Consider the following 8,674-nt stretch of genomic DNA (forward strand, 5'->3'; position numbering starts at 1 on the left):
CGAAGAAAGGACAGAGGCAGGTCTTCCGGAATTCCGTAGTTCCCGTTCGCATACTTTGACCTAAGTTATGCTCTCATAAACTTACCAAGGGATATGTTCTCGCATACACTTGCCCGAACAACCCCTTTTCTTCGTAAGTATATCACGAAACGCTTTGATACGTAGTCACGAGAATCGAAAAGCTCAATGTACGTTAAAAATTATAATTATATATAAATAATTCTATATATACATATATATGCACATATACCATGTATTATAATGTCTAGATTAACTATAATATATAGATAACTAAGAAATCGTTCGTTCATTCGAAATTATTATTTCAACTCTATTGACATCAAATGTTTTTTTTCTTTTTCTTTCTGTTTAATCATTTCGAGTGATTACTATAATAAACAATTAACATTATCGCGATTCAACGACGAATCGCATAAAAACGAATGCATAGGCGAAAACTAAAAAAAAAAAAAAGAAAAAAAAAAGAAAAAAAAAATTATTTTCACGTAATAAAATTCACGAAATTAATTCATATTTGCAATAAATACATAAATATATGTTTGTGTGTATGTGTGTATGTGTGTGTGTGTTTAAAGAGAGACAGATAAAGAGAGAATGTCATAAAACGTTACTTCAATGATGCATTCGATAGAGTAAAGTGATAATAAAAAAAAAAAAAAAAAACAAAAAAAAAAAGTTTCAACGAAAAAACGTTCGTTCAAATTCGAAATTATTATCTTCACGATATCGACGCCAAATTCTTTTTTTTTTTTTTTTTTTTTCTCTATTTTTTCCTTTTTTTGTTTTCGATCATTTCTATATCGTTTATCATAACAAACAATTAATATCGTCGCAATGGGGAAATACCAATATGTAGATAAAAACGAATGCGTAGATTATTAAAAAAAAAAAAAAAAAAAAAAAAAAAAAAAAAAAACAAGCGAGAAAAAAGAAAAAAAAAGGAAACGAAAAAAAAAAGAGAAAAGAAAAAAAGAAAAAAAACCGGGAGAAAGACAAAAAGAGCCCCACGAAAAATTATTTTCGCATATCAACAATTCAATATTTACGTTAAATTCACGTTAGATTTAACACAACGTATTACAGGAATAATAACAATAATAAGCATAGTTAAAAGAAATGTTTAGGTACGATAATACGAAATGCAAAATGTCCTTTCGTGTTAGCGCAATGCAGGACGAAGTCAGTCGGTGGGAACGTACGGAAATTATTGGCACAGTCTGGAGTTGACTGGATGTTAATTACTCTATCATTCTCTGTCTCACTCCGTTCAACCAAACCTCCTCTCTTCCCCTCTCTCTCTCGCTCTCTCTCTCTCTCTCTCTCTCACCCTTTGGCTTTGCGAGTTCCCGCCAACTAGCAGCAGCTCACCCCTCTCACCTCCTCTCTAATTATGACAGCCCTGTCCCATAATAAGGTAATTTAAACGCATGACTTAGGAAGCATAACATGGATATTGGTCTGGCTCCTTTCTCTACCGTTAGTTTCGTCTCCCCCTCTCTCTCTCTCTCTCTCTCTCTCTCTCTCTCTCTCTCTCTCTCTCTCTCTCTCTCTCTCTCTATGTCTGTCTCTCTCTGTCTCTGTCTGTCTTTCTTTTTCTTTCTTTCCCTCCCTCTCTCTCTCTCTTTCTCTTTATATATATATATATAGATATATATTTATATACATATATATATATATGTATATATCTATCTATCTATCTATCTAGGTAGCTAGCTAGCTATTTATCTTTCTTCTTAGTTCAACTGGCTGTCTTTACGAGCGATAATTATTGCGATACCTAGTTAAAGTACGACTACTGACGATCTTTAGAGAGACATTAGTAATTTTCTGATATAAATTCGATCGTTGTGTGAACCATCTGATATTAAATGATTGCATTAATTGCATAAGTTTTTCACGTTACATAACGTCATATATATATATATATATATATATATATATATATAATTATGTGTGTGTGTGTGTTACTTTATTTTGTAAAATTAATAAAAATTAATTATTAAATTTACGTCGATAGATGAGAATATTTACGATCTGTAAGATAATTTCTTTCGTACGACGAACTTAGCGAAGAGAAAAGTTGATTATTACATAATGATAATATATCACGTATCATCGTAAAAACATATCGCAATCTAATCTACGATCTAAATTCATATATTTAATATTCGACGATTATGCTTCAAGACGTTTCACACATTTTCATCATAATATATATTAAATTTTACACGGATAATATATCTAGATATATCTGCGTACGTGATTGCAATATGTATATCAATGTGTATATCAATGTCTCGATCTTTTAAATTTTCTCTCGATATTCATTCTTAAACGTTTTAATAGATAGATAGATAGATAGATAGATAGATAGATAAAGAGAAAGAGAGAGGGAGAGAGAATGAGAGAATGAGAGAATTAAAGAGGTGTGTGTATATATATATATATATATAGACATAGCTTTACATATAATACACATACATAATACAGTGTCTAGTAATTAACGCAATCAATGTACCCGAATGAATTATAGCTTGGACGAATGAAAACAGAGCGACGTATAATCATCCGCGTGTACTTAATTGCCTTCTATATACTCCAATTAACCCATCGAGCTTCCATTAGACGCGTACAGTTGCGTTATCGTTCGCGTTTATAGAAGTACGCCTAAAACTTTTACCTCTTCTATTATTTCATCGAAACTAATTAATTTCAAGTTCGAAAGGAATTGTCTCTTTGTCTCTGTCCTTCTGTCTTATGTCTTATATAAACGAGAAATATATATATATATATATATATTCTCTCTTTCTCTTTTTTCTTTTCCGTATGATATTATTACGCATCAACAAGTGCAATTATTTTTTACGAAGGAAAATTAAAGGGACAAAATTCGTATGTGTTATAGTTAAGGGCTCACTTGTGCTTTTTTACTTGATAAGTTTCCCTTTTGTTAGACGAAACTATCTTCTCCTTTGGACGAGAAGGTGTGTCTGATCCGAACAAGAAACAAAGAGGAAGGGACTGTGTTCGAACGGTGTTGGCCGAACTAATAAAAGGCAGCTTAGTGTAGACCACCCGTTGTATCCTTCTAAACTAGTGCACAGCCTGCAGGAAATCACGATTCTTTTGGTAGGACGAAGGAAAAACAATGCCCGAGGCACTACTCGATAGTCTCCGTCTTTTCTTTTTTCTTTTTCTTTTTTTTCTACTCTCTCCTCTTTTTTTTTCTTCTTTCTTCTTTTTTTGTTTTTTTTTTTTCTTTTTTCTTCTTTCCTTTTATACCGCTTTGTCTCGTACGTGTGAGATTAAATATAGGAGATTGATCGAAGGTAATTTAGTTTTTTCGAATTAAAAGTAAGAAATTTAATGATAATTTATGCATTATATATATATATATATATATATATATATATATATATAGTATATGAGATTGTATGTTTAATTTATAATAATTATCGCCTCCTGCTGGTAGGCAGTATTCCATACTTTATTGATAATATTCATTGCCTTAATTTTGTAGGCAACTGCAAGGTTAGGTTATCTTTTTAATATACGCATCTGTACGAATGTATTGCCTATCGTTAGGGGTTAAAAAAAAAAAAAAGCGACCATAATTATCGACGCAATATAAAGTGATGCATATCTTTAGGCGCAAAACAACAACAACAACAACAACAACAACGAAAAAAGAAAAAAGGGAAAATATTCGACGTACGATACATCGAATTAAGAAGAATGATTTTATTAAATTGTCAAATTTGTAATAATTTCTTAATTGGTTTTATAAAAGAGAAAAAAGAGAAAACAAAAAAAAAAAGAAACAAGAAAAAGAATGGAAGATAAAAAAGCTATATTCTCTTTTGACGCATTTTCCGACGATCATATCTAATTGTATTAATTGCTATTTTAACGACCGCACAAAGATGTTATATATATATATATATATATATATATATATATATATTTTTTTTTTTTTTCTTCTCTTTCTTTCTTTTTTAATATACAGACAGACTCTTACACACTTATCGTTTTTTCGCGATTTCGGAGGACCGAGAATTTAAAGTACCGTACCTCTCGCTTATCAAACTTGTAATTGTCGTTATTTACGCCTGTAAAGGTAATTAACTTATCTCACTCTATTCCCGAAGATTTACGGTTCTATCTCCAAAAAGTACCGCGGTTGTGGCCAAAAGCAACTCCCGATTCGCGAGTGGTCGACTTTTGTATAAACACAAGCCGAACAATTCAAGATTATCATTGGCCGTACCGACTTGACACCTGGGAACTCACTTTTCTCTTTTTCCTTTTCTTTTTTTCCTCCCTTTCTTTTCTTTCCTTTTTTTTTTTTTTCTTTTAACATAAATAACGACTAAAATGGTCCCTAAATATTTCTTCAAAGATTTTTCTCTCATCGTCATTGAGAAATTTGATTTTAACGATTAGATCTATCTAGAATATTTTTTTCGATATGTTAATATATCGGCGAACAAAAGTCGATTTTCGAAGAAATAATTTGAAAAAACATTTTATCGTTGAAATATATTAACGAACTATTACGCACACGCACGGAGAAGAAAAATAAAGAGAAATAGAGAGAGAGAGAGAGAGAGAGAGAGAGAGAGAGAGAGAGAGAGAGAGAGAGAGAGAGAGTGAGAGAGAGAGAGGTTATTTGCTACGTGTCACGTAAAAAATTTTAAACCAACGAAAGCCGATCAAAAAAATCGAAATCACAAAAAAAAAAGGGGAAAATAAAGGAAGAGATGGGTTGTGGGTGGGTGGGGGTGGGGGAGGAAATAAAAAAATGAAACAGAAGCAAAAAAAAGAAAGAAAAGAGGGAGGAAAAAAAGAAAGAGGGAGGAAAGGATGAAAAGAGACGAGCGGAACGGGGGGTGGGGGTAGGAGAGAGAGAGAGAGAGAGAGAGAGAGAGAGAGAGAGAGAGAGAGAGAGAAATGTAGAAAAAAAAGGAAAACAGAGAGAGAGAGAGAGAGAAAAAAAAAGAGAAAAGTCAAGCGCGACAGCACGTTCGGAGCCTCGCGCCGGTAATTTCGATTATGGCACACGAATGACGATGGTGGTAGTGCTGCTGATGGTGATAGTGATAGTAGTAGTATTAGTGGGGTGGTTGGGGAAGGGGGAGGGGGAGGAGGTGGGGTGGGTTGGGGATGTGTGTGGTAGTGAGGAGGGGTAGAAAGTAGAAAAGGATGGGCGGAGGGGGTTTAGAAAAGCCAGGAAAAAGCGTTCGCGAAAATAGCCAGCCATTATCCGTGACAGCGGCTTAACGGTCTGGCATAACTTAGCGGGCTTTAACAACAGCCGGCGGACATACCGTGGATATCTAATAAAAGTTGGTCAGCGTGAAACCGCGGCTTTAACGAGAGAGTCAGATCCTCTCGCTACAGGCGGCGCGAAGGCGAACGGTTCCAGCTTATTAAAAGCGAAACGGCCTTAATAAACAAACGTGGCGAAGGGCTAGTGTATGCTCGTACCTAGATGATGATTATTAGGATGACGATGATGATGATGATGATGATGATGATGATGATGCCGTTGCTGTCATTGTTCTTGTTGTTTTTGCTGTTGTTATTAATGTCAATAATGATAATACTCCTACTGCTGTTTCTTTCTTTTTTTCTTTTTCTTTTCCTTTTTTTTTTTTTTTTTTTTTTTTGAAAATGATTCAGAAAAAGAAGAATCACCTGAAATTTCGTCACGTCTAATCTCCTTACGGTCTCTACGAGTTCGTAGAAATTAATCTTAAATTTTATTAACACTCTATGGGTTATCGTTGACATAACACAAGTTATGATAAAATATTAAGATAGATGTTTAGATAGTTTGATTATTGAAATCATGGTGACTATAAGTGGACTATATGTGAGGAGGGAGAGAGGTGGACGGTGGGGGAGGCGAGGTGGGAGATCTTAATTAAATTCGTCGTATTATAGGAGAGGTAATTGTTTCTCTTTTTACCTCTTCCTTTTCTTTTTTTTTCCTTTTTCTTTTATTTTGTTTTTTTCTTTCTTTTTTTTTTCTTTTCTTTTTTTTCTTTTTTTTCGTTAATTTCTTCTTTCGGACTTTCAGGGATACGTACGTACGTACGTACGTATATAATTGGAAATATTTAAAATACATAAAAATATATTTGAAAATAAAATGATTGAAATAATGAAAATTATGTATCTTGAAAAACTCACATCGATATTTATATATCGAATAGAAACAGTGTCGACAGTTATTATTAATAATCTCAGTACTTCTAAGATTTAACGTTTAGATTTTTAACTTCATCTATTTTCTCTCATCATTTATCACAACTGCAGATATATAACGAAGCTGTAATGAGAAAATTTATTAAATTCTTTTTCTTTTTTTCTTTTTTTTTTTTTTTCTTTTTTTCTTTTTCTTTTTTTTTTCACCCACCCCTTTTTCGTTAACAATATTACGGACTCTTAGAGAAATAAAAAGTAATATAAGAAAATAGAAAAAGAAGGATAGGAAGGAAGAATAATTGTCAGAACTAAGATTTGAAGTTGATCAATGAACGTTTCAGAATCTTTATGTCGTTAGAACGTAGATCATTATAAGCGACAAAAATCGTGCGGGCATAAAAATAGATTAACGTCAATTTTTGTTCTCTCTCTCTCTCTCTCTCTTTTTCTTTTCTTCATCACTCTTTCTTCTTCTCTCTTTCTCTTTCTCTCTTTCTTTTCCTTTTTCAAGCGAGAAAGAGATACGTGTTATAAAATGTTCGCGTTCCTGCCTTTCGCTCGTCCATTTTATCGATTTTCTTTCTTTCTCTCTCTCTCTCTCTCTCTTGCTCTCTCTCTCTCTCTCTTTTTCCCTTTTTCTTTCGCGCTTAAGGTAAAAACGATGGCGATCGTACGAACGTCGTTGAACGTGCGAAAGTACAAAGTAGACGAGTCGTCTCGTCTGCTATTATTTGTCTAATTGCTTTTTCACCGACAGTGCTATCCATAATTCGTGAAAACTATACGACGATATTAAAAGTCTTTATGCGACGTGCCAAAATCTATTTTTTTTTCTCTTCTTCTTCTTTTTTTATATATATATTAGATATAGAATATACGATAATTTATTACGAATTATTAGCTTTATGTAAATACAAATTGAAAATGCGTTGGAATAAATTTTTATTTTTTTTTTTTTTTTTATTTTTTAATCTAAAAATTTTTTTTAATTTCATTTATATATATATATATATATATATTTATTTATATGTGTGTATATATTTTTATATGAAACGTATGTCGTTTTTTGAGTAGTACTTTGAATAGAATGAAAAAGAGAAAAAAGAAAAAAGAAGAAGAAGAAAAAAAGAAAGAAATAAATAGAAGAAAAAGAAATCATAAACTCATTCTAGATTTTTTTGACTTACGTAGAATATACACTCCAAATATAACTACATATACTACTATATATACCTAATATTTTAACGAGAAACGCTTGATATTAAAGGACGTCAAAGTTACAATCTTTACGATGATATATATATATATATATATATATATATATACACTTTTTAAAAAAGTGCCTACCTATGTGCACCGTCTCTCGTTCTCATCGATCGATCTAAAGATCGATCATGAGAATATGAACGTTTATCGTACGGTACGAGAACGAGATTGCTTCGTGATTCCCTCGTTAATTTTGTACGTAGAAGAAGAAGAAATAAGGATGAAAGAAAAGAAAAGAGGGCCGTGGTGGGGGGGGGGATGGGAAAGAAGCAAGAAAAAAAGTGGAATGAGGGTTCGGGGCGGGGGGGAGGGTGGTCGAGTGGTGGGAGGACGGGAAAGAAAAGAAAAAAAATGAAGGAGGGGGAGGTGAAAGAAAAACGAAGAAAAAAGGAATGGAGGAGAAGGAAAAGACGAAGAAAGGAATAGAGTTTTCGTATGAAAAGATAGAGATAGAGATTGAGAGAGAGAGAGAGAGAGAGAGAGAGAGAGAGAGAGAGAGAGAGAGAGATAAAGAGAAAGAAAGAGAAGGAGAGAGTGAGCAAGAGAGATAGAAGTCTCGTGTCTGTCCGCGGTGCTTGTTTGATATTATTTTTTCGCTGGAGGGCTAAAGGCGCCGAGATAGTGTAGTGGGCAGCGAAGCGAGCGAACGAAAGCATAACTCTACCCGATAAAAAGCTTTTATTACCGGCAATTAGGATAAGCTTACCACCCACTCTCTTTCTCTCTCTCTCTCTCTCTCTCTATTATTTCTCTCTATCTTTCACTCTCATTCTTTCTCTTTTTTATTCTTTGTCTTTTTACATCTCTCTCTCTCTCTCTCTCTCTCTCTCTCTCTCTGTCTCTTGCTTTCTCTCTTTATCCTCTCTTATACACTCTTCTTCTTCTTCTTCTTCCTCCTCCCGCTTCTCCTTCTAATTTTCTCTGCATTTCTCCCGTCACCAACAACTCGGGAGAACAAAACAAAAAAAAAAAAAAAAAAAACAAAAAAAAAAGAAAAAAGAAAAGGAAAAATAGAAAAAGAAAAAGTTAAATCGCGTATACTCGTTTACGCGAATTCACGCGTGATTTTTATTCCGAACGAAAAACTTCTTTGGTATATAGAAGGGAGGGAGGAGAGGGGTGGGGTGGGATGGGATGGGATGGGGTGGGGTGGAGTGGGTGGGGGGGCGACTGAGTT

This window comes from Vespa mandarinia, chromosome 15 (genome assembly GCF_050613455.1).
Source record: "Vespa mandarinia isolate Hongniang chromosome 15, ASM5061345v1, whole genome shotgun sequence".
NCBI lineage: Eukaryota > Metazoa > Arthropoda > Insecta > Hymenoptera > Vespidae > Vespa > Vespa mandarinia.